Below are 26,299 nucleotides of genomic sequence, written 5' to 3' on the forward strand. Positions count from 1 at the left end.
AAGATTCTGAAGGAAATCAAGAGGGTGGATGCACAGGGGATGTATCCCCTTGTGGAGGGATTTAATGGGCATGAAAGAGATGAGATTGTAAGAAAAGGATTGATGGATTGCTCTAAGAGTCAGCATAGATTTGACAGAAGGCGGCCATTTGGCATTTGGTCTATGTCACAAGATGAAAGAACACGAAATATTTCTCTTTAAGATGGGATCAATTCAGATGGGTGCCCCTGGTCAGTATGGACATGTTGTGCCAAATGGCCTGTTTCCCTGTTGTATGACTCCATGAAAAATATGAATACAAGACTTTTCCTTTTTCCTTTACATGAACTATTGTATCTGAAACAAAGATATTTTAGGTTCAAGTAACAAACTTTTGATAAAGTATAAATGAAGAAAAGCTGATTCAAGGCAGAAAGGCACACAACTGAGCACACAGATTTATGATAAATGGCGAATGAACCTAGGAGGCATGTTTTCTTTAAAAAAAACATTCAACACATTATGATCTGCAATGCACTCTCTGAAAGGGTGGTGGAAGCAGATTCCACGGTAACTAATTGGATAGCTCTGCCAATTAAGAAGGGACACTGGGTGAAAAGGCCCACTTCTATGCTGTAACATTATCACAGTGAAGGGAGGGGATTTGGCAAAGGAGTGGAGAAATGAAGAAGGACCCAAACAGGTAACAGGCAAAGAGAAATGGGCCCAAGAAAAATAAAACAAAGATGACGACAGCAAAGATCTATATACAACAGAGGAATTTCGGGTTACCAGGTCAGGTACCATAAAGATGTCCGTGGTTCTACCCAGTCAAGCACAGGCCTAGAAATTCACTGCAAGGATTCCTCAGAGAACAATTGACTGCTTAACCTTTCTTTAAAAAGTCAGAAGTCAAACTGTTTACTAACTAGTATGGTCTCAACTCCATTTGTATCTATTCTAATAATACAATCCATACAAGCTTGCAGCAGAATCTGGATAGCATCAAGTATTAATTAATTTTCAGAGTTCCTTCTATGTAAAAACAAAGTGAACGTACATAGTAAAACATCCAAAGCCATTTAATAAAGAACTGTCAAACAAAATTTGACAGAGGCACACAAGTAGTTATTAAGTTTAGTGCTTCTGATGCTAAAAATCCAAAATAAAAAACAGAAAATGCTGAAGGCACCCACCAGATTAACTGTGGAGCGAGAATCAGAGTTAACACTTCAGGTTAACATGCTAAAATAGCAAATTTTACAAAATATTTTTATTCTCCTTTGGAATTGAGGATGACTCAATAAAACAGTTGATGTGTACAGTTTCCTCCTGCAGATATGCAGGAGAACAGCAGCCAGATCTCTGAGGAAGGTTAAGATTTACAAGCTTCTCTTCTTCGAGGCAAGCAACCTCAAACTTTTCTCGATTATAATAGGTCAGTACCACAAAATGCTAAGCACTGCCACACAAGATATTCTTTCTATACTGGAATTATCATCTGTTGCATTCTTTATAAAGACTTCTGATATCTGTAGTTGCAAGATTCATTTTTATTTGTGTTATGCAACTTAATCTCATGTTCAAGTAGAATCACATCTCAAAGCTGTTGTTATTTCCTGGCTGGCAGTGCAACATTTAAAGCATATCTTGACAATTTTTGGTGTAAGTAGCAATAAGGATATTTCTTTTTCCATAGGCATTAATACAACTTTTTGTTCACTACATGAACATAAATTTACTGAGGGGTAAATTTCTGTACACGTCATTCATGAATGCTTCCCTGGAGTAAATTTGTCCAAATATACGTTAACATTAAGTCAATGATCTATAGATAGGAAATTAAACTCTATCCCTCTATTTTAATTATCCTTCTAGTTACATGGGAAACATTAGTAGAATGTGCAATAGAAACATCAACAACCATAGAAAATTTCTAATGTAACACAACTTGCTTTCACAGCTAATCACTTAAAACAAACATGAGGAAAGCCAAAACAAAAACTTAAATTCCACGTAGCTGAAAATCCCTTTTCACACCTGCACAGCAATTTCCAATCGCTAATGCAAATGGTTCAAATCTAAGAGAACCGAAACCAACTCAAAAACAAACAAAAATTTATTTCTGGATGCCTATAATACAAAAAATCTCTGCTACCTTTCATGATAATTCTTGCTTGTAAAAAGCATCGTTTAGGTTTACCGAAAGAGAATTTGAATGCAACATAAACAGGAAGTCACTCAACTGAAGAGAAATATTGGTATTGTTCTCAGGGATCCATAGATACCATTACTGTGCGGATTTAAAATTTTATCCAAGTACAGATTTCACACACAAAAAACATGTTGGGTGAAATCTTCTAAAACTTGAAAAAGATACAACTATGCCACCTTTATCACTATAGATCTTAGTTTCAATTTTTTTTAAGTAGCTACAAAATGCAAATGAAAGTTTGCAAAATTTGATCATTTCAATAGAAGATCAACTTCAACAGGGTAGTTGTTGTGCTGCAGGGTCAAGGTCGTCTCTGAGCAGGCACAGGACATTCTGAAAAGGGAGGGTAAGCAACCAGAGGTCATGGTCCACATTGGTACTAATAACATAGGCAGGAAGAATGATGAGATCCTGCAAAGTGAATTTAGGGAGTTAGGCACAAAGTAAAATAGTAGGACCTCTAGGGTTCGAATCTCATGATTAATCCCATAGCCACATGCTAGCGAGGCAAGAAATTGAAAGATAGTAAAGTTAAATGCATGGCTAAGGAGCTGATGCAGGGGGGAGAGCTTCTCTTCCAGGGCAGGTGAGACTTGCACAAGGATTAGTCGCATCCAAACTGGAGGGCACCAACATCCTCACAGGCAAGTTTGTGAGGGAGGGTTTCAACTGGTGTGGCAGGTGGATGGGAACCAGAGCAGTAGGTCAGCAAGTGGAGGGATTGAGGGGAAGGTGGAGGTTAGGTCAAGTAAGGCTGAAAGGAAAGACAAGCAGTGCCAGCTTAATGAGCACAGTGGGGCTGGCTGAAATGTATTTATTTCCATGCAGAGTATTACATGTAAGGCAGATGAACTTAGGGCCTGGATTTGTACATGGAACTACAATGTTGTGGCTATTGCAGAAACTTGGTTATGAGAAGGATAGGACGAGCAGTTCAACATTCCAGGATTCAGATGTTTCAGACGTGATGGAGAGAGGTGTTGCACTACTTATCAGGGAGAATATCATAAGGCACTCAGAGGATGTTCTAGAGGGTTCATCCAGTGAGGCAATATCACAGGATCACAAGACAAAAGAGCAGAAGTAGGCCATTTGGCCCATTGAGTCTGCTCCATGAGCTAAGCTAATACTAGTAGAGTTCAGGAATAAGAAAGGCACAATCGCTATGATGGGGCTATACTGTAGAACTATTGGGTCAATGGGAGATAGAGGAACAGATATGCAAGCAGATTATGGAAAGATGCAAAAGCAACAGTGTAGTTGTAATGGGTGACTGTAATTTCCCCAAAATTGACTGGGACTCTGAGGTTTAGATGGGGCAGAATTGGTTTTGTGCATCAAGAGGGTTTCTTGACACAGGATGTTGCTAATCCAACCAAGTAAGGGGTCGTACTAGACCTTGTATTGGGAAATGAGCCTGGCCACGTGGTCAGAGTTTCAATGCAGAGCATTTTGAGAGCAGTGATCATAACTCTATAAGCTTTCAGATATTTATGGATAAGACTGGACCTCAGGGGAAGGACTAAATTGGGGAACGGTTAATTACAACAGTATTAGGCAGGAGCTGGGGAGAGCAGATTGGGAGCACCTGTTATTGGGCAAGTCCACATCTGACATGTGAGAGTTGTTTAAAGGCCAGCTGGTCAGAATTCAGGAGCAACATGTTCCGATAAGGAAGACAGGCAGGGTTCTGGAACCTTGATTGACCAGAGATGTTGCAAAGTAGATCAAAAAGAGAAAAAAACAACCAGATGCAAGATTTAGGAAACCGAAATCATAAAGGGCCTTTGAGGAATATAAAGGAAGCAGGAAAGAACTTAAACAGGGAATAAAGAGGGCTAAAAGGGGCCATGAAATGTCCTTGGCGAATAGGATTAAAGAGAAGCCCAAGGCATTTTATATGTACATTTAAACCAAGCAGGTAACAAGGGAGAGGGTTGGACCTTCAAAGACAAAGATTTTAAGCCTGGAGCCAGAGGAAATGGATGAGGTACTAAGTAAATACCTTGCATCAGTATTCACCAAGGAGAAGGACATGGAGCATGGAGGATAGCGAGAACAGGGAGGAATATACAGTATTGATATTCTAGGGTATGCTAATATCAAGAAGGTGGTGTTGAGTCTCTTGAAGAGCATTAAGGTAGATAAATCCCCAAGGCCTGATGGGATCTATCCCATGTTATTGAGAAGCAAAAGAGGTGATTGTTATGGCCTTGACAGAGGTTGTATCCTCTTTAGCCACAGGCAAGGTCCCAGAGGACTGGAGAATTGCCAATGTTGTTCCTTTGATTAAGGATAGTAGAAACAAGCAAGGAAATTATACACTGGTGTGCCTATACTACATTAGTAGTAGGTAAAGTTACTGAAGATTTTTAGGGATGGCATCTACTCATATTTGGAAAAGCATTAACTTATTTGAGATAGTCAGCAAAGCTTTATGCAGGAAGTCATGTCTTTACAAACTTGTTGAGTTTTTTTGAGGAGCTGACAAACATGATAGATAAGGGTGGGGAAGTGGATGGTGTATACATGGACTTTAGTAGAGCTTTTGACCAGGCAAGCTTTTTGTTTGTAAATACAGAGTGATAGGTGCCTGGAACATGCTGCTAGGGGAAGCGGGTGGAAGCAGCTCCAATAGCAATATTAAAGAGGCATTTGGACAGGCACATGAACAGGTGGGGAACGGAGGGATATAGAACACGTGCAGGTAAATGGGATTACTTTGGTTTGGCATCATGGTTGGCACAAAGCACTGCTCCTGCACAGTTCTGTTCTATGTTGCAAATGAAAACTCCTTCACATTCATTAATTCTTATAACTCAGGAAGCCATTGACCCTTTTGAGTTTCTATAATCACTTTTCAACAAATTTTAAGATAAAAAGATTGAAGCCTATTTCCACTGATCCAACATTTTCACTTTATCTTTAATGCACTGTACCTTATGTCAAGTCTGAAACTTTAGTCAAAGAAAACTGAGGACTGAGTGTACACCTTCAGTACTGAAAATCAGAAACTTCTGTGTACTTTTAAACATCAAAAGCCCAGTTTTTTTTTATTTTACAAGTTTTAGTTCTCAAAGATTTAAACAATTTTTATTAGCTACTTGAGATTATTGTGCAAGTGTAAGACGACAGTTTTGCATCAACATGAAATCTGGAATTATAACCATTGCCTCTTTATAAATTGCTCTGGGTTACATTATATTTAGAAACGTGCAGTTGATGAGGTTATGTTACATATTCTACACAATTAAAATTACAATAGAGGATTCTAGTTTTAATTTCATATCTATAGCTAAAGACATGATGTTGACACTTTGGGAAAATTTAGTCTGGGGAAGCATTCATGAAATAATTAATATAGAAATTTACCCTACAGTTATGTTCATGTTGTAATCAACAATTATGCTATTAATGCTGAAGGTGAAATTCTTATTGCTATTTCAAACAATGTTTTCACTGATTCAGTGTAAATAGTTACACCGTCGGCAAAGGACATACTCTCCTAACTGATGGTGCAGTAGACGATTTTAGGACTAAGGAAGAAATTGAAGTCAAAGAGGTGGATAAAGCTGGATTTTCAACATACCTTGGAGAGAAATATAGAAATTTGTGGCAGCAAGATTACTGAAGTCATTAACATTTATCACAGAATATAGTGGGTTTCTTTCGGGGCTGTGGTTGGTGACAGGGAAGAGGAGAGAATCTGGAGGTGGGGAAGGAAACCTCATGTTAACAGTGTCAACACAAACACAGCATTGAAGATGATGGACAAAGTGATTCTTCACAGAACCACTGGCATTTGCCCATTTGAATGCAAGTGCAGAATATTTACGACACATGATATCATAGGCACTTTCAGAACACTGACTGTCAGTTCACTCCATTACTGAACTTAATGTTGAGTTGAACAGTGCAGATATGAAGAAAATTTCTTTTCTTTAATTAGTGTTTTGGTTTTAATTAGCAATTTTTTTGGTGCTAAAAATTGTAGTTGTTAACTTTACCTCATTTTAATACAGTCTTAAAAAGTGTGTGTGCACGTATGCATATCACCGGAGACCCACCACCAGAAGCTATGTCACTGCAGCCCACAAGTGCTTTGCACCACCTATGAAGGATGGCTAGAGATTGCAGGCAGCAATCCAGACCAGTAAGATTCAATCCATTGGGTGAAAACTGCAGAAATAGAGTTCAGATATGGATCATACAGAATTGTCTCTTCCTGTTCCTATATTCTATAACATGATCAACACTTTCAGAGTTGCACATTACCCACACCTCATTGCCTAAGTGATAGATTGCCATTTTGACTTGCTGTAGTTTTCTGGTGATGGCACACCTATTGTGATATTGTGATAAGGAGCATGTGTGATGCTTTGAAATTGATTTGATAGCTTGCTGCAATTTATTCTGCATTTCATACCAGTGATGGAAGGAAATGGATGTTTACTGATTGAAGAGGAGAAGGCTGATAACAACAGGACCTTGGAGCATGTCTGAAAACTCTACTTCAGAACCCCAACATCATTATTTGTAGGAAGCATGTCAGGATTATTTAGACCAGAAGAGAAAACAGAAAATAAAAGCAAAATCTTCGGGAATTTCTGACAAAGGGTCATTGATTTACAACATTAACTCGTTTCTCTCTCTATGGATGCTGCCTAACCAGAGTATTTCCAGTATTTTATTTCAGAATTCCATTATCTGCATTTTGTTTTGCTTTTTGAAGGAAAAATTCCCTTTGACAATTAATAAACTTGCACATTCCAAAAGACTTCAAGTGCTCAAAAAAGTTAATTGCATCAATTCACCCCAGTGATGTATGCCAGTGAGAAAACAAATGGTTTGAGTTCATTTAGTGATGTTATGGGCAAAACAGATGCAACAGGAGTCTGCCAGTTGCACTAGGACAAGTAACAATGATATCGACAGCAGATAAATAAAACCAAAAAGGCATGGGAATAAACTCATATACATTGGTTGCACTCACAAGGAACACTGGCTGTGTGGAATAGAAGGCAGGTTGATAGAAAGCAAACATGGGCATAGGGAACATATTGAATAACCTGAAATTGAAGCAGCATAGCAAGAGGGGTGATAAGGCCAAATTACAGATGTTCAACATTTCAAATCTGTTTGTTCTTCACGACCAAAGGCTGCTTATGATTACAGGCATTTTGTAAGTAAGCTGTACTTTTTTTTAAAAAAAAAGACAAAGCATTATAATAGAACATCTTCCATACCCTGCTGAAGCAGAATCCTTGGTAATGATTGCTGATGTGCTGACCTAGTGATTAGTTTGTTCATTTCTCTCTCCCTCCCTAAACTTGACCCTCAATTTCTGAGACAACTGGACATCATATCTCAGTTAATAATTTTCCAAGCATATGGTCAAGCAAAAAAGCACCAGATCAAAAGATCAGAAGCAGTTCAAGAAAGTAGATCACTACCAACTTCTATGGCAACTGGGAATGGAAAACAAGCATTACTTTGTCAGGATCACCTCTATGTACAAGGAAGCAGAAGTGAAAAAACTGCCAGATAAGAAGTAGAAATCCCAACAGGTTGAGTACCAGGTTAAGAACAAAAAACATCTCAGTTTGGACTGCAGGTGTCTGCCATGATCATGGTATGATTTTTTTCTCAAAGCACAAATAACTGTACCAATTCCATTTAAAGCAGCAACTAAGTTAACAAAATGATTCCAAAGTGCATCAGGAAATGTAGTCAAAGTACCACATTCAAAGAATTGTTTACAATATTTGATCTTAAAGAGTTTAAATTTATTGGTCTCCTACATGAATATCATTCAGCCATACTGCAAAGGCTGCATGACCAGTAATTCACAGATCTGTGATCGCCACTGATCCAAGTACAAAAGTTTGTACTTCAGTGAACCTGTGAAGAGTTCAGAATGATCTAATTCAGTCACATAAAAGTACAATGTTGCATGGACACATGTTTTAAGCAAAATGGATAAAAGTTAAGACTTTAATAATAATCATTCCCTCGTAAGAACATTAGCATCAAACTCTATTGGGGACATATAATACTTGGTTTCAACATCTGTGGATATCAGGGTCCTCGGGAATAATTAAATCAGACAATTATTCAATATTTTGTTTCCTTTTAAATACAGTTGCACAGTAATATGTCTCCTCCAGATACCAGAGATTTAACAGCAATTTAGTCTGATTCATGAAAATATAGCCATGTCAGTTTGCCTTTTGCTATTATCTGTGTTTTCAATTGAGAACTATATTTTTTGGTTAAGAAATATTTTCACACTATAGTAGGCTTGTACTGGGATTAATTTAGCTTTTAGTATGGTGATACTTCTTGTAAGTTAAAATTTCTCCCACATCATTCATTTTCATTTCAAAACAATTCAGTAAAGTGCTACACATTATTCAATTATTGTTTTGACATACTATTCTGGTAAAATACTGCTACATGTCCTCAAACCTACTTCAAAAGACGGAAAACTAATGCCCTTTTCTTTAACAATTTATACACCAGAATCGTCAATACTTATACAAATACAGTAGCAACATGTGTTTTTTTTAAGAAAACCTGGTTGCAGGAATAAAAGAAAAATTGTTAATTTTATTTAAAAATGTGAGTTCTCTCAATTCCAAAGTAATAAATACTTCAAATAACAATTGTTTATTGAAAACAACACAGCGAAACTATAAATTTACACTTGGATTTCAATCTGTTATATTATACATTGATATATGTTCATTCTGCAACATACCACAGTTTCATAACCAGTTGTACAAAATGTTAATTGTTCCATAAATTGTAGCAAACGTCAATAATTAATTGGAAAGCAAAAAGGAATAATCAGAAATCCAAGTAAAAGCATTGAATCAAGTGTGTGAACACATTGTATCGGATATTGGGGGTGGGGGAGGAGGCTACCTATTTTTTTGAAAAGATAAGTGAAATGAAACTCCTCTATCCAGAATTTATAAAGACGTTTTAGACAAGCCATGACAAAAATAATAAAATATTCGTCTCGAAACGTTAGAAAAATCAACAATCAAGTTGTAGGGCTCAAAAGCCGCAGATCTCCTCTGCATATTCTGTTCACTGCAACATGAACGAATTAAGGTACGCACTCAATCTACACAGGCTACACCGATGGCAAGCTTTTTTATTAATGCAGTAAAAAAATATACGATGTTAGTCACGCACGCAGAGACACCTTAGGGCCAAATAAAACGAAACACCAACACTTTAAATAAACACTTACTATGATTTTGCTTTCGCCTAGCAAGACCAAAATGAACTTTGAGCCACGATATATAAAAAAACGAAAAACAAATGCATAACCGTTCGCGTGGATCGGCCGTACTGCATTCCTTGCAAGATTTAAAATGTGAAAGTCCAGTTCTCCTCCCCTTTGCTAAGGGGCAAACAGCGAGAACAAGGGCAGCGGCGACACTAGGCGCCACTCTCCCTTCTCATCCATGCAGGCGCTGCAAACTTCGCCACTCCGCCGTCAGTTATTGAACCACCTTTTTCCTAACTGCGGGATTTCTTTCTTGTCGTCGTTGGGGTGAGAGAGAGAGAAAAAAAACACCAGACCCTTTCAGCCCGTGTTTAAAAAAAGAACACACTTACTTGTCCTTAGTTAAGGGGGGAAATCGCGCTGCTGCGTTGGAAGGGAGATTTCAGTCAACAAACGGTGCTCCTTTTTCTCCCAGCGTTTGAGGAAAACATGAAGAGTGTAGATTCCGGCCGCGATTTCTTGATGAGCGGCTGCGGCTGCAGCTGCGGCACACACACAGGCGCGCGCACGCGCGCGACCCCTCACCGCTGCCACCAACACCCCCGTCGCTCGCTCCCGCGCGTTCCCGGCACAGCCACCGACTGGCCACGCGCTCGCTCACCGCCCGCTCCAGTGGACGCCGGGAGCCATTGTCGGCATTGCAACATGGCGGCAGAGGACCATGTTCGTGTCCGCTGGCGGCCGGGTACGTGGCGCGGTCGGGGAGGCTGCATCCATCCCCACAAAACAACGGGAATCACTGATTCTGTTCCTCTCAGAGGTGCCCCTTCTCGTCCTCGGCAATCGGAACGATGAATTATGGTCACGGGACATTCGGTCCATCGTTTTTTTACATACTACCAGTTTCGCCCCGGCCCCCTGACCTTCCGTTGCCCTCCAGTCTGTCCCTTATGTCAGTAATTTATAAAGAACAAGGGGCACGGTGAGCCAAATAGCACTGTGAATGCATTCCGTACTCCCACCAATTTCCACTGTAACGTATAACAAAAACCACTGGATGGAATGCATCAGCTAATTTAAAATTTCCCGGTGTTCGTCGGCAATTTCGTTTCCCTTTCAAAAGCGAAAATTAACGTTAGCAAGCCTGGTCCGTGAAGCAGCAATGTCTGCTGTTGGTTGTGAAACGTACTTATTTAAAAATATTATTATTGACCGTAATGTAGTTAAAAGTGATATTAGAATGGATTTGGAGTCGAGTTGCATTTAACTTTTTTTGCGAATGGAATTTTCCCACAGCTTGAATGGGAATTGATCCCTGAAAATTTATCAATAGGAAATGGAAAACCATCCAACAAGTGCCTTACTTGCTTCTCGTTCCCACCCACAAATAAACATTGATTTATTATACATGCACGAGAGCTTGAATAAAAGTACTTCATTTTAGTTTTTATCTCGCTTAAGATGTTATTCTAATTAACAACTTTGCACATTTATCTTTTTGAAGAAGGACCAGTTGTGCACCTATAAATATATTTCATTCATCACATCCTTTCTGCTCAGAAGCCCCACTTCCTTTTTCCTGACCTCAACAAATTTATCAAAAGAGTGAGAGATAGAGGAGTTAGTAAGGGAATTTGAGACACAGGCAGCTGAAGACACAATGTCTATTTCAATTTATCCTTAAAGAAATGAATAGTACAGGAGACCAGAGCCAGAGAAAGCTTTTTTTTAAATTTTGATTTTTTTTTATTTACAGCGTGGTAACAGGCCCTTCCGGCCCAATGAGTCCACGCCGCCCATTTTTTCGAAACCCAAATTAACCTACCCGTACGTCTTTGGAATGTGGGAGAAAACCGGAGCACCCGGAGGAAACCCACACAGACACGGGAGAACGTACAAACTCCTTACAGACAGCTATGGGAATTGAATCCTGATCGCTGGCGCTGTAATAGCGTTGCACTAACCGCTATGCTACCATGATGAGGAATGTAATTGTAGAGCTAGAATAGGCTACTTCACTTGGGAAAGCTGAATGAAAGGGTTACAAATAAGGACAAAGAATCTGAAATAAAAATCAAAAGTTCTGGAAGGTCAAGTCGCACAAATGAAGAGGACATAACTGTTAGCAATTTAGGTTAAGGGCCTTCCATCAAAGGTGTAATTTCAATGAGGAATTTAATGATTCTTTAAACCACCACTATGCCCAATGGCTCGTGGGTGCCGAGAGAGAGACGTCTAGGTGACCCTGAGCTATAGAATTTAGTGCTAGATATCTGTACAAGAGCTCATATTTATGGAAGGTGCAGAATGGGAAGCCAGCCAGAAGACCATTGGTTGAGTCTCTTTCCACATCTACGGCATTACTTCTCAAGCATTGCAGGAATCTATCCTTGGTCCCCTCCTATTTCTCAGCTACATGGTGTCTCTCAGCATTATTCAATAATACCATGTGTACATTAGCCATACTCTCCTCTGCTGCACCATCACTTCATCTTATCTCTAAATTAATCATCTTTACCAACATAAACATAGGATGACCAGAAGATTCCTCCAACTGAGTATTGAAAAGACCGAAGCCATTGTCTCCCCTACAAATTCTATTCACTAGCCCCAACTTCAGCTTTCTCAATGGCATCTATCTGAAGTTGAACATTTTTGCATTCTTACTTTATTCCACTTCAGACCAAATATCCACAAAATCACTGAGACAATCTATTTTAATTTCTCTAATATCTTGCAACACTGTACTTGCCTCAACTGCTGAAACCCTTGGCTACTGCTGGCTGACCTCCCTTTTTCTAAAAGAAAGATCTTCATGTAATGTCCCTAACATTCTTTTCAAAATGAACAAAGTACTTTGCATGCAATAAAGTACTTTTTGAAGTTCAGACATTAAATTAATTAGCTACTGTAAATTACTCCTTAATGTAGGGAAGTGGCCAAAGAATCAAAGGAAAGTTGATGGATGTGAGAGAATAAGTTGTCGGATTGTCAGGAAATATGAGAGGAGGGATGGGATTGCACTCCCAGGAGCTGACATGGCCCAGATGAACCAAATTTCTTCCTGTATTGCAGGTATTGCAAGTGAGTCACTGTTGTAATACAGTCAATTTGTACACACCAACCTCCTACAAACATGATGATCAAATTATTGTTTTATGGAAATATTGATACTACAAGTATTAGGATCCCAGGGATAACCTCAATATTCCTTGTTAAGACAGTGGCAAAGAATACCCTCATCTTTATCAGATAAGCATGCTTTCAGTCTTGTGCCAGAATGTTGGCTCAAATTTTTGCTCTCAAGTGCCTCAACACTTGAGCAACATCGAGTGCTCCGGAAAATAATAACTAGGAAGCAAGAGTGCAGTCAACTGAGCCACAGCTGAGACTGCTCTACCTTCCATAATGTATTCTAGAATCTGCTCTCTGTATTCTATTAATGGATTTCAGCTTTTATCCAATGACAGATGTAAGGCTAACTGGCTTACAGTTTCTTATTTTTTTTCTCCCTCCTTGAATAACGATATTATATTTGTAGTTTTCCAATCCATTGGGACTTTTCCAGAATCTTGGACAACCAGAACCAATGCAGCTATTGTCTTTTCAGCCACACCTGTCCCTAGGATGCAGTCCATTAGGTCCAGAGACTTGCCAACTTACAGACTTGTAAGCTTGCTAATTACTTTTTCTCTAGTTTTAATGATTGTTTTAAGTTCCAGCCTTCCATTTGCCCCAACATCCAACTTTTATTGGGTTGCTTTTAGAACTTTCTTCTGTGAAGACAGATACGACAAATTTGTTGCAAGTCACTGCTATGTCCTCTATTCCTATTTTTAATTCCTCAGTTTCATTCTTTAAGGGACCAATATTTACTTCAGTTACTCTTTTGATATATTTCCCTTACTGTTCTACTTTCTCTACACTCATGTCTGTGTGGCTAAGCACAGCTCAAACGTCACCTATAAATTCGCCGATGACATCACTGTTGTTGGCAGAATCTCAGATGGCAATGAGGGAATGTACAGGAGTGAGATACAGTGGCTGGTTGAGCGGTGTTGCAACAACAACCTCGCACCCAATGTCAGCAAGACCAAGGAATTGATTGTGAACTTCAGGAAGGGGAAGTCGGGAGAACACACATTTCATTGAGGGGTCAGTAGTGGAAAGGGTAAGCAGCTTCAAGTTCCTGGGCGTCAACATCTTAGAGGATCTATCTTGGGCCCAACACATTGATGCAATCATGAAGAAGGCACGCCAGCAGCTCTTCTTCATTAGGAGTTTGAGGAGATTTGGTATGTCACCATAGACTCTTGCAAATTTCTAGAGTTGTATGGTGGAGAGCATTCTGACTGGTTGCATCACCACCTGGTTTGGATGCTCCAATCTGCAGGATTGAAAGAGGCTGCAGAGGGTTGTGGACTCAGCCAGCTCCATCACGGGCATAACTCACCCCACCATTGAGGACATCTTCAAGAGGTGGTACCTCAAGAAGGCAGCATCCATCATTAAGGACCCTCACCACCCAGGACATGCCCTCTTCACATTACTACCATCAGGGAGGAGGTACAGGAGCCTGAAGACCCACACTCAACGTTTCAGGAACAGCTTCTTCCTCTCTTGTCATCAGATTTCTGAACGGTCCATGAACCCATGAACACTACCTCGTAATTCCTCTTTTGCACTATTTATTTATTGTTGTAACTTACAGTAATTTTTATGTCTTTATGTCTTGCACTGTACTGCTGTCATAATACAACTTTCACGACACATGTCAGTGATAATAAACCTGATACTGTGCATATACTTCTTGCTAGTTTACTCTCAAATCTATTTTCTCCCTCTTCTTAATCATACTCTGCTGCCTTCTAAGATTTTCTCAATCTTCTGGCCAACTAACCAATATGTTGAAACCATCCTTCTCTCATTAGCCATTAATTGATCATCTTTCCTGTTTTCTTTATTTATCATGGAATATAACTTTGAGAATTAGGAAATATTTCCTTAAGTAGTTGTCACTGCTTATCTACCACCTTACCTGTTAGTTATTTTCCGAGTTCACTTTAGCCATCTTTGGAGATCATCGATTATTCCTGTTGCATTGCATCTGTCCAAATCTAAAATTACCTGTTTCCTGTTCTAAAGAGACCATTCCAGGTGCACTCTATGAATTGTTCCTCAAGACTACCTTTGCCAATTTGATTTCTCCAATCTGTGTGAAAACTAAAGTTATCCATGATTATTGCAGTACCTTTCGGACAAGACCCACTATCAATTTATACTGTCCCACACCATTATTGTTGGGAGTTTATAGATTACTCCCACCAGTGTCTTCTTTCCTTTGCTATCTCTAATCTCTGCTCAGAATAATTCCACATTTTGAGGGAATTTTGAAGGAAGAGCCTTTCTCATTAGCATACAAATCTCCCCCTTTATTAAAGGAGCTAACTTACTTCCTTTTCCTTTTTGGCCATTCACCTTGCAATCACATCACAAGATCACAAGACAAGGGAGCAGAAGTAGGCCATTCAGCCCATCGAGTCTGCTCCAAAGAAAAGGGGAAAAGAAAAAAGAAATGAGAAATGGGGGGGGGGGGAGTCTGCTCCATGAGCAAAAAAAAAACTATTCCAACCCCAATTTCTGGCCTTATCCCCATATCCCTTGATACCTTGACTAATTAGATATCTATCTATCTCCTCTTTAAACGCCTCCAATGATCTGGCCTCCACTGCTGTACGTGGCAAGGAATTCCATAAATTCACTACCTTCTGGCTAAAGAAATTTCTCCTCATCTCTGTTTTAAACCTGTACCCTCTATTTCTAAGATTGTGCCCTCTGGTCCTGGACTCACCGACCAAGGGAAACAGCTTGGCCACATCTACTCTGAACAGTCCTTTCAACATTTTAAATGTTTCTATGAGGTCCCCTCTCATTCTTCTGTACTCCAGTGAGTACAGTCCAAGAGCCGACAAGCGCTCATCATATGTAAGCCCTTTCATTCCCGGAATCATCCTCGTAAATCTCCTCTGAACCCTCTCCAACATCAGCACATCCTTCCTAAGATATGGGGCCCAAAACTGTATACAGTATTCCAAATGAGGCCTCACTAGTGCCCCGTAGAGCTTCATCAACACTTCCTTACTTTTATTCTAATTGGGGAAGTAAGAAGGAATGTTGTATTGGTAAGGGTCAGTATAGTTAAGGGATAGATACTGTTGTCTACAGTGGAGAGAGTGAGACCTGAGGCAGTAACTGTTTGTCCGGTGCCAGGATTAGGGACGCTTCCTTGGGGCTGGAAAGAAACAGAGTAGGAGGGGAAAGATCCAGTTATTGTGGTCCATGTGGCTACTTATCTAGGTTGCTACCTGGGCCACATGCAAATTGGCAGTGTCAAAAAGATCTGAATTTATGACTCAAAGATTGATGTGAGAAAAATAGGTTTCAATGCACGGCGGCACTGTTCCCAATACATAGAAAGGAGCTGTATCATTGGCAAGATCTTCACATTAATCCAGTTGGGGTAAGTGACCTGGTGAATGAGTTAACTAGGGCAGCAGCTAGGCTAAATAGTTGGCAGAAGGTTCAAGTGAGGAGGAATATATTTACAAATAGGGTGAGAGAGGGGGGAAAACTGTAAAGACATTAAAGGTCCTTTATCTGAATGCACACTGCATTCGTAACAAGATGTATGAAATGAAGGCACAAATGAGAATGATATCCATTACTAAATTCAGATCTTTTTGACTCTGCCAAATTGCATGTGACCCAGGTAGCAACCTAGATAAGTAGCCACATGGACCACAATAACTGGATCTTTCCCCTCCTACTCTGTTTCTCTCCAGCCCCAAGGAAGCATCCTTAATCCTGGCACCAAACAGTTACTGCCTCAGGGCTCACTCTCTCCACTGTAGACAACGGTATCTATCCCCTAACTATACTGTCCCTTACCAATACAACATTCCTTCTTACTCCCCCAATTAGAATTGCTTCCTGTTTAACAGTACTGTATATTTTATCCTCCAGACAGGTCACAATAACCATTTAACTGTTGGAGAAGTGCCAGGGCTGAGGCTCCTTCAATACAACCTTCTGGATTCCCACACCTGCCTCACTCACAGCTACACCTTCTTGTCACTGAGCAGTAACCAAATCCACAGTACTGAACTTAAGGGTGTGACTGCCTCCTGGAACAAACTGTCCAGATAACATTTTCCCTTCCTGATGCATCAGATTGTCTGAAGCCTGGACTCCAGTTTATCAACTCTGAGTTGTTCTTCAAGCTAATGATCCCTATTGCAAATGTGTTTGTGGATTACAGTGGTCTCCACCACCTCCACTGAGCTGCAGCATCAGCACATTAGCCACCCTGCCATGTCTGTCTTAGTTTAATTTGTGCAAAATTTAGGTCTTCAATCAGTCCTTCATAATTTTAATTATAATTTAGTCTAGTTAGTAACATAAATTTACTGTCCCCAAGCTCTGCCAGATTCCAACTTCTGAACTCTGTTGAAATTATAATATCTCATTTAACTTTGTGTAAAAAAATGTTTAAATTCCTTAGGGCATTTTGGTATGTTAAATACAAGTTGTTGTTGCCACCTTCATGCAGTTACTTAACTGCTTTCACACTTTGGGGAATTGTGTTTTAAAATCTGCAATTTTCTCCTTTCATTTTTATACTTAAATATTTTTTCATTTATGGAAATTATCTCATGCTTATCCATGTCAAATTGCATCAACTGTCCATCTAAGCCATTCCACTATTCTTATATGTGCCATCTGGTATTCTCTATTAATTCACTTTTTTTATCCAATTTGTCATACACACGTTTAAGTAAAATATCCAGACTATTCTTGATTGACCCATGCATTTCTAAATGTTCACTTTAATAGTTTCTATAATTTTTTGATATCAGATTCCCACCCCAATTTTCTTTTCATCAACATGGATCAACCTAATGAAAGCAGCTGAAATGTGAATTTTACTTTCCCTCCACAAATGAGGCCTGATCTATAAGTTTTTCCAATTTTCCCTTTGTTTTATTCCTGTTGCTCTTCTTGAATAAGAGTACCACACTTGCTGTTCTTCAATCCATCTGGCACCTCACCTGTGTTTAGTAAAGACTCAAGATCTCTGTCAAGCCCCCAGCAATCTCCCCTTTGCCTCTCACAGCAGCCTAGGATGCATCTTATCAGGCCCTGGAGATTTATCCACATAAACCTGCTAATTTATTTAATTCTCCACTTTAATAGTAACTTGCTGTTTCCCCTTCCTGAATTCTCCAACTGCAATATCCTTGTCCTGAGTCATTATGAATGAGAAGTATTCATTTAAGATCTCATCTGAGTCCTCTGGATCCACTCACAGATTGCTCCTTTGATCAATGATGGGCCCTCTTCTTTCCCTGGTTACCTTTTTACTCTTGGTATACATATAAAATTCTTTGTGATTTTCCTTAATCTTGAACACCATGATATTTTTTGCTCCCTCTTTGCCCTCCTAATTTCTTTCTGTAAAAGCCCTCCATACCTCCCCTACTCCTATCAGACCTCCCCTGTTTCCAGTTATCTATACATGCCACAATTTCATTTGTTTCTCTATTCAAGCCTTGATATCCCTTGGCATCCAGGGTTCCTTGCTGTCTTTCCCCTTCACCATTAGGGAACATGCTCACTCTGAATTCTTACTATTTTACTTTTGAATGACTCTCGTTGTCAGATGTAGATTGGAAAGCATGGCCCAGGATAATGGCAAGTGGGAATATGTCAAGGAGGAACCTCCCAGATATGAGATGGCAAAATAGGAGAGCTTAAATGCAGCCCTGATCATCTGGACGGGACCCATTCATACCAGGCAATGGCAGGATGACGACCTTGATCGCCATTTAACTTCCATACTAACATCCATAAGCCCTTCAGCCTGGGGAAAAGCAGAGCATCCTCCCTGAACTGCCGTCACTCTGAGTTATATGTGGCAAATGGAGCTCTGGTGTAAGTTAGAACAGATGATTGAAATCCACAAGATCCACCTCAAAGGTATTCATGTTCTGGAAAAAGTAAAAGTCTGAAAAATATATGGGACAATATGGCTCAGTCCAGGTATGAATGATTGACAAGAATGCCAGTCATGAGGAAAGGTATCACAATTATAATAAGTAAGATATGATTGAGGGGGAGAATAATAATGTACATAGTTCAGAACCCTGGACTACGTGAAATTTAAATATTGGATCTGTAAAGAGCACTCGGGATGGAAAATGTGAAAAGGGATGATGAAGTCTCCTTAAAAATGCTCAAGGAGGGCCTGAGCGCAACCTCTCAGGAGGAAAAGACAAAAGGTATTCCAAATGCTAGAATCTGGAGCAAAAAAACAATGCAGGAAATCAGCAGGTCAATCACCATCTCTGGAGGTCAAGATCCTGCATCAGGACTGAGGGGGAAAAGGAAAGGTTGCCAGTATATTAGCAGTACAAGGGCGTAGGGGTGGGATTGAGGCTGGTAGGTGAGTGAAATGTGAACAAAGGGAGAAGAAAACTTGGTGGATAGATGAGTGTGTGTGGGAGTTGAACACTGGGGGTGGAACTGACCTGAAATTGGAAAATACAATGTTCATACCATTGGGTTCTAAGTTCCCCAAACAGAATATAAGTTGCTGTTCTTCCAATTTATCTTTGGCCTCTCCATAGCAGTGGAGAAGGCTGCGGACCAACAGGTTGGTGTGGGAGTGGGAAGGAGAGTTAAAATAACATACAACTGGAATCTTGAGATGGCCATTGTGAACAGAGTGCAGGTGCTCCACAAAACAGTCACTAGGTTATGCTTGGTTTCACCAATGTAGAGGAGGCCACATTATAAGCACCAAATATAGCAGACCAGGTTGGAAGAGGTACAGGTGAACCTCTGCTCACTTGGAAGGGCTGTTTAGGTCCCTGGATGGTGTTGAGGGAGGAGGTGAAGGGACAGGTGTTACACCTCCTACAGTTGCAGGGGGATATTCCAGGGGACAGGGAGGGGTGGGTGGGAGGGATGAATGGATCAGGGAGACATGAAGAGAGTGGTCCCTGTGGAAAGCAAAAATGAGGGGAGTGGGGAAGATGTGACTGGTGGTGGGATCACATTAGAGTTGGCTGAAATGTGTTGGATGCAGAGGCTGTTGAGGTGAAAGGTGAAGACCAAGAGAACTGCTGTTCTGACTGGGGAGAGGGGGGTGTGAGAGCAGATGCATGAGAAATGGATGAATTGTATATGAATCATTTTGTCAATTGGGAAATGAAAATAACGAGAGGGTAAAAAGCCAGAAGGGGGAGTCCAAGTGAAAGGGGAATGCTGGAGGTGGGAGAAAAAGTCATTGGTGGGGGGAGGGGTGTGAGGATGAGGATTCCTTGATACCAAGAGGTGTCAGATCTGGGAGTAGTTCTGGGAGCCACCAACTCCGCAGTAGTTTTATGTTTCCACGTAATAGAGTGCAAGAGAGATCACAAGATTGCTACAGTGGGAGTGACCACTTTTAGGGCACTGGAAACTTGCTATGGCATCTTGCAAGGGATTGTCAGACTAAGCATAGAAGACCAGAGGATATGACATGTAACGGTTGTGGAAGGCTGTGTGATAACAAGAAAGCAGAAGGATCACTCACCAAGACAGAAAGAAACCGGAGCAGAATCTAAGCCTCCCATCAAGTTAGTATCCATTTTATAATACAACTACCAACCAGATCATAAAATTGGTAAGAATTGTTTCCAGGTTGGCCTCCACCATCAGCACTGATGACCTACAGATGTTAGGAGCCGGCAATGCAACATTTTAGTGGAGAAAGGAGAGCGGAATGGATCATTAACCTATTCTCACCAACTATTGGGTAGGAAGAGAAACAATAAGAGCAAAGAGGAGCAAGTCCCAGTTTCATGAGATGGGGGAGTTTACCTTCAGTTAATTTCTGGAAATGCCCAAATAATGAGGGTACAATCCTAGGAATCTACAATCTTACATATATTGAGTTATTGAGTGAGGCAGATGCTGTCATAGACTCAGGAAAGGGAGCAATGATGTGAACAAGTCAGTGTTGACAAATGAGTACCATCCACAGAGTATACAATATAACCACAGCAGCTCCAGTCAGCGGGGACTGGAGCCAAGAAGGTTTGTATGGACTACTATGCCAGCAGTTCCCAGGGGCATGACACAAGCAAGATTGTGGGCAGGTCAGAATACATCCGGTTAGGATAGAAGGGAAACTGCATAAACGCATAGGAAATATCCCATTAAGGCCAATGAGTAAATAGTTGTCTGAATCATAGCACAGAAACTAAAACACCAGGAGACACTAAGAGAGACCTCCTCAATCACTAACTTACCCATAAGGAGATAAAAGAAACTGTACTAAGTGAGTAATAATCTGGAATCTTGGGAAGAAAAACTGACATCCACTATCATGGATAACTAAATTCTCTCTAAAATGTTCCAGGAAGCCAGTCAAGTACCATCACCATTATGTTCAAGCACATAATATAACCAGACTGACCACTTGGCATCGATCCAAGAACCCAATCTGAACACACCATAGTTGCTCCCAGTCCAAACCTTTCAAAGTCTTTCTCACAGACATCTTAGGACTGATGTCCAAACTAGAAGTTGCAACCCACAAACTAGTGAAGCAACAATTTGACATTGTTGTACTCTGAGAATCATACCTTGTACCATGTCCCTGACTCTTCCATCACAATTACTGGGCATGTCATGTCCCATGGCAGAAGATATCCACTGGAAGGGATAACACATGTTGGATGGAATAGCTTTTGGAATCCTCAATGTTGACAACAGACCTCAAAGTGTGATAGCTTCAGGTCAAACATAGGCAAGGAAACTCTCTTGCTGATTACCACCAAGAGTGAATTGGTAATACCAATGGTCCTGATGAACACAGTTGTCAAACTGAGTCTGCAGCAGGTAGTGAGTGAACCAACACTGGGGATAAAGCTTCTTGACTTCATCCTCACCAATCTACTGTGGCAGAAGCATTGTCCAACTTACTAATGGCAGAAGTGATCACCACACATGCCTTGTCAAGACAAAGACCTAACTTCACTGCGAAGTCACGCTTCATTGTGTTCTGTGGTACTACAATTGTGCTAAATGGAATAGATTCAGGATAGATCGAAGAGCTCAAAACTGGGCACTCATTAGGCACTGGAGACCCATCAGCAGCAGGAAGGTACACCACCCTCAGTAAATTTATGGAATATCCCTCACTCTGCCTTTACTATCAAGCCAAGGAATCAATGAGGACTGCAGAATGGCATGCCCATTGCATGCATTTGCTGTACTTGAGGTGCCAACCTGGTGAAACTGCAATACAGGACTACATACTAAACAGCAAAAACGGCATGCAATAGACTGACCCAAGTGATTTCACAACAAAAGGATCAGGTCAAAGCTCTGCAGTCCTGCCACATTATAGCCATGAATCATGGTTTACAATTAACCAGCTTACGGGAGCGTCTAAGAACATCTCCATCCGCAATGATGACTGCGCCCAACATTTAAGAGCTAAAGACAAGTTTGTAATAATGTTCAGCCAGAATTGCCAAGTATATGATGCATCTCGGCTTCATCAATATCTCCACTATCACCAAAGCCAGTCTGCAGACAAATTGATTCGCTCCATGTGATATCAAGAAAAGGCTGAGGGCACTGGATACAGCAAAGGCAAATGTAGTTAAGAGTGCAAATGGAATACTGGCCTTTAATGCACAAGGGTTGGAGTTTAGAAATAGGGAAGTTTTGTTGCAATTGTACAAGGTGTTGGTGAAGCCACACCTGAAGTTCTGTGCATAGTTTTTCGTCCTGCTACCTAAGAAAGGATAATGGTAGTATTGTTGGCAGTCCAAAAGAGATTCAACAGGCTATTTCTTGGGATGAGAGAATTGTGCTATCAAGAGAAGCTAAACAGGTTGAGTCTGTATTCATTGGAGTTTAAAACAATGAGGGGTGATCTTATTGAAACAAATAAGATCCTAAATGGGCATGACAGGATAAATGTTGAGATGTTTTCATTAATGGGAGAATCTCAAACGAGGGGACATAATTTGAAGATAAGAGGCCAGTTGTTTAAAACCAAGCTACACATTTTTTTTCTTGCAGAGGGTGGTGAATGTCTGGAACTCTCTACCCCAGAGAGATGTGAAGTCTAGATCATTAGAAGTATTTAAAGTGAAGATGGGTAGATTTTTGAAAGATCAGGGGATTGAGGGCTTTGGGGGAATCTGGCATAGAGAAATTGAGGCCTGCAGTAGATCAACAATGATCATACTGAATGGCAGGACAGGCTTGAGAGGCCAAGAGGCCTACTCCTGTGTTCTTGTGTGGAGCCAGACTACATCCCAGCTGTAGTACCAAAGATCTGTAGATGCCAAGTTGTTCCAATTTCATTGCAAAATTGGCATTTACCTAACCATGTGGAAAATTGCCCAAGTATGTCTTAACAATAGATAGCACAAATCCAATCCGCTCAATCATTCCATTCTCGATCATCGTTAAAGTGATCAAAGTGTCTTTAACAGTGCTATCAAATGGCACCTACTTATCAATGATTGGTTCATCAATGCCCAATTTGGGTTTGCCAGGACTACTCAGCTTTAAACCAAACATGTCCCTGATATCAAGGCAGCATTAAACCAGGCGTAGCATCAAGGAGACCTGGTAAAATGAAGTCAAGATTCAACAAGGGGAAAACATTACAATGTTTGGAATCTCACCTTGGACAAAGAAAGGTGATTATGGTCATTGGAGGCCAATCATCACAGCCCCAAGATATCACTGTAGGAGTTCCTCAGGGCAGTGTCCTACTGCAACCATCTTTAGCAGTTCCATTAGTGACCTTCATTTCATCATAAGGACAGAAGTTGATCATTCACAACTCCTGAGTAAATTCACTGGTCCATGCCTACATGCAGCAAGGTGACATTCAGGCATGAGCATCTAGATAGCTATCAAAACATAAGTGACAGGGAAGTTACTGGAGAGAATTCTGAGGGACAGGATCGATCAGCAATTGGATAAACAGAGACTGATTACTTGGAGTCAGCATAGCTTTGTGCATGGGAAGTAGATGTTATCTATTTGGACTTTAGCAAGGCTTTTGACAGGTCCTGCATGGCAGGCTGGTCTGAAAGGTTAGGTCCCATGGAATCCAGGGAGAGCTGGTTAGGTGGATTCAAAACTGGATCGGAGGTAGGAAGCAGAAGGTGGTGGTTGAAGGTTGTTTCTCGGAATGGAGACCAGTGGCTAGTGGTGTGTGGCAGGGATCAGTATTGGGACCCTTGTTATTCATTATTTATATCAATGATTTGGATGAGAATGCACAAGGCTTGATCAGCAAGTTTGCAGATGGCACAAAATTAAGGGAAGGAGGTTATTGTGATTTGCAGGGGGATCTTGATTGGTTAGAGAAGTGGGCTTTGCTACAACTTTTGCTTCAGGTTTATCCTCATTATTGAAAATCTCACATAGAGCTTCAATTCAAAGTTGTCTGCTCTGCTTGTTTGCTGCTGTGCATTGTATCCAGGAGGTTTCTCTAATTGCTTTTCAATTGTTCAGCATCTGCAACAGCAAGTCTGATGATCTGCTTCTCTGAATCTTGTGCTGTACATCCTGTTTACAGAGTTCTGATTACGGATTACAGGGGACCTTCAGATGAATACCCAGTATACCAAGGTTCTTTGAAAAGTGGGTGGTTCTGTACTAAACTGTAAAGAGCCACTTATCTGAAGTACAACAAACAGAATGTTTCTTAAAACTGATGCAGTAAATCACATTGTTAACTGAGTTGTCTGATTGATATATTAATTGATTTTGATTCTGAGATGTAAGTTAAGCTGACATTTTTCTAATTCACAAAAATAGCCATGTTAATACATAGTATTGTGGTGGTTATGTTGCTGGACTTTTAATTAAGATACTGGACTAATAATCCAGAGAATCTATTTTAACTCCCACTATAGTATAGAGATAATATGAATTTTGCTGGGTCAAATGGATATGAAAGCTGCTTATGTGATGAAAAATATTTTAAGAGGTCATAATAATGTTCAAAGCATATTTACATAAATTGAACAGTTATATTAGAAATTGTCTTTTATGTAAATAGAAAAATGTGTAATTACATTTAATCTATTTTAAACTAACATTGTCAACAGAGTCTATAGAACTAATAGAGTCAATAGAGTCAATAGAACTAACAGAATCCATACAACATGGATATTTAGCCCAATGAGTCCATGCCGACCACATTGTCCACCTAGCTAGTCCCAATTTCCTGCATTCAGCCTCCAGACCCCTCCCCTCCATGTACCTATCCAAGTGCTTCTTAAATTATACTACTGTACCTGCCTCAACCACTTCCTCTGGCAGCTCATTTCCATATACTCAACACCTTCTGCGTGAAAAATTTGCCCCTCATGTCCCTTTTAAATCTTTCCCCTCTCACCTTAAACCTATGCCTCCTAGTTTTGGATTCCCCTACCCTGGGAAAAGACTGTTACCATCCACCTTATCTATGCCTCTCATAATTTTAAACATTTCTATAAGGTCACCCCTCATTCTCCTACATTCCAAGGAATAAAGAACTAGCCTGGCCAATCTCTCCCTATAACTCAGGTCTTCTAGTCCTGGCAACATTCTTGTGCATCTTTTCTGCACTCTTTCCAGTTGAACCATGTTTTTCCTAGAACAGGGTGACCAAAACTGTACACAGTACTCCAAGTGCGGCCTCACCAACAATTTGTACAACTGTATCACTATGTCCCAACCCCTATACTCAATGCTCTGACTGATGAAAGCCAGCATGCTAAATGCCTTTTTCACCACCCTGTCTACCTGTGATGCCGCTTTCAATGAACTATGCACTTATACTCCCAGGTCCCTCTGTTCCATTACATTCCCTAGTGCCCCACCATTCATAGTACGTCCAGTTTAACCACATTTTTCCTATAACAGGGTGACCAAAATTGTACACTGTACTCTATGTGCGGCCTCACCAACGACTTATACAACTGCAACACAATCTCCCAACTCCTATACTCAATGCCCTGACTGGTGAAGGCCAGGATGCTAAATGCCTTTTTCATCACCCTGTCTACCTGTGACGCCGCTTTCAACAAACTATTTATTTGTACTCCTAGGTCCCTCTGTTGCATTACATTCCCTAGTGCCATCCCATTCATAGTATAAGTCCTACGCTGGTTTGACTTTCGAAAATGCATCTCCTCACACTTATCTGTATTGAGGATAAGCCTGAAGCAAAAGTTGTAGGAAAGACTTAAATATATTTCACCTTTTGATCAGAATAAAAAGCAAAGGTGAAAACCTTTGTTCCTTTTCTCCTCACCTTTGACCCATCCCCTGGTGGATCTGCTCTCCCCTCCTCCCCCGCACCTGCTTATCACTATCTCTTACTTGCATCTACCTATCACCACCTTGTGCCCACCCTGCCTCCTGTCTTTTGTCCACCTATCACTGCTCTGCTTTTCCCTCCTATATATTGGGCTTCCCTTTTTCCTATCCTCAATCCTGAAGAAGGGTCCTGACCTGAAACATTGACCGTCTGCTTTTCTCCACGGATGCTGCCTGACCTGCTGAGTTCCTCCAGCATCAGAGTGTTTTTCATCTAGATTCCAGCATCTGCAGTCCTTTGTTTCTCTAAAAAGCAAAGGTATTTTAAAAAGAAGGCTTATCCTTGAAGCCATAATGATATTAACAGACTCTTAAAATTTCAGAGCATATAGCTTCAATGCAAAACTTTCCTTATTTCTGTGAATGCAGAAAGGGCCTTGTCTGCAAGTTTTCCTTAATAATGTTGTGTTTGAGTA

The 26,299-nt window shown here is 40.5% G+C and overlaps 1 protein-coding gene across 2 annotated transcripts in view; it reads right to left on the reverse strand.

Moving 5' to 3' along the window:
* The window catches only part of ptk2aa (protein tyrosine kinase 2aa), a 373,012-nt gene extending 346,979 nt beyond the window's left edge, over positions 1–26,033 (reverse strand). Inside the window, exon 1 of one of the 2 annotated variants that reach the window (XM_052023866.1) lies at positions 26,019–26,033. The gene's annotated coding sequence lies outside the window, so the exon portion shown is untranslated. Of the gene's footprint in view, positions 1–9,826; positions 10,085–26,018 lie in introns of those variants that run through there. The other variant, XM_052023870.1, reaches the window with a different exon arrangement.
* Between the last annotated feature and the right edge of the window lie 266 nt (positions 26,034–26,299).

The sequence above is a fragment of the Pristis pectinata genome, chromosome 9, assembly GCF_009764475.1.
Source record: "Pristis pectinata isolate sPriPec2 chromosome 9, sPriPec2.1.pri, whole genome shotgun sequence".
Classification (NCBI taxonomy): domain Eukaryota; kingdom Metazoa; phylum Chordata; class Chondrichthyes; order Rhinopristiformes; family Pristidae; genus Pristis; species Pristis pectinata.